Genomic DNA, 1701 nt, shown 5'->3' on the forward strand with positions numbered 1-1701 from the left:
AACCCCACAAAACCATAACCTCATCAATAGGTATTTTCACAAATGCACCAGGTTCTGAATAACAAGCTGCATACTATGAATAAAGAGCAGAGAGTTAAGTTCCTTCATCAGTTTCTTGCACTGAACTCCTGAGGCTGTTGGTTGCCCTGAGAGATTCTGCCCTGGGACCAGGGAAAGGGGGCAACTAAACCCCCTTATTTTCCTGTGTCAAATAGTCACTAAATGCAATTATGGTTTTTCTGTTCTTCTAAGGAGATGTACTACCACAATAATTTATCAACAGGTAGGCACTGCTGTTGGTTTAGGCAATGTTTTATAAATACAATTTTCCTGTATTAATTAACAGCCTTGATTGGCAGAACTGGACAAATGTTCTTCCCTCTCGAAGAAGCAGTCATCTCAGGTACAGGCTTTAGATTAAGAGGTTAAAATGTTAACAATTCATGAGTATAAATAGGATTTAGAAGGTGCTCTGTTGTGTACTCAGGGTCACTGTGTCTACTGTGGAAAGACAGGCTATCTTCTGCACTTGGGGCTTGCCAAAGTGTGCAAGAACGAGTCTGGACTGGCTGGAGTTGGAAAGAGGCTTGGGTGGTGTGAATTTTCTTGTTTGTCTCAGCCTTGCAACATCGAGCTGCAGCCCTGAGAACCATTTTAGTGTAGAAATTGTTCTGTATGGACCTCAGACTAGTGTCTCCCCCAGATTAAGACCAGCAATATGTTAAACAACAAGTTTTAAAGGTAGAATTGAACTGAAATAGTTTGAATTGTGAGCAACAGAGATAGTATAAATTATATTGTTTTACGAAGCAGAAAAGTTCCCTGAATTTTTATTTATTAATTTCTTTCTGCTACCAAAAAGAGTTGTTGAGTTCAGGAGAAATGTCTGTACTCTACTACAGAAGCACTGTGTATGTGTCTGAGAATGTAAAAGTGAATGTGTTTGGGCAGTGATTGGTAATAAAGGTGAAAGTCCGTGGTTAATTTTCATTGCCCACAGTGGACGAAAGAACAAAGCAAACAATCAGAATTAAGAGCCAAGTTAATTAAATTCCAAATTCCTTTCAGTGTAATAAGTTACATCAGGATTAGTAGCAGAAGCTAGGAAATTTATTACTAAAAATAGCCTTTTTTCAGTCTCCCTAGATTTCCTCTGCACTTAGCAAAGAGAGGGGAACACATCCAGGGGGCATTTTGGATCCTAGGAGAACTGAATTATTTTCTCATATGTACTCAATCTCTTTCTTTTTCTCTCTATAAATATATACATATTCACAGACACACAGAAACACACACACATATATATGTCAGTGTCAGCATATAGGTTGCACACACACTTTTGTGTGCATGAAAGCATGTGTGAATGTGCTAACAGCCCCTTGCAAGCTGCAGTCTGAACCCAGGACCCTCTCTCACACTTACACTGGATAAATACAATTGTGGAAGTTTGACAGAGCAAATTATGATTCTGCTTTCACTGGAGCTTCATCTGACTTAGACAGACTGATTTACTTCATAGTAGAATAAGGCTTTGAGAATTAAGTGTATCAGATACTATCAGAATAATATTTATATGGATTTAAATAGAAGCTGGTAAAGAGTTAATACATGGTTCATCAAACTAAATATCATACCTGGGAGATATGTAGCCACATCTTCAGCTCACACTAATTAGACCCTGGCCCTCCACAGACCAGTTGA

The sequence above is a fragment of the Acanthisitta chloris genome, unplaced genomic scaffold (assembly GCF_000695815.1).
Source record: "Acanthisitta chloris isolate BGI_N310 unplaced genomic scaffold, ASM69581v1 scaffold24239, whole genome shotgun sequence".
Lineage (NCBI taxonomy): Eukaryota > Metazoa > Chordata > Aves > Passeriformes > Acanthisittidae > Acanthisitta > Acanthisitta chloris.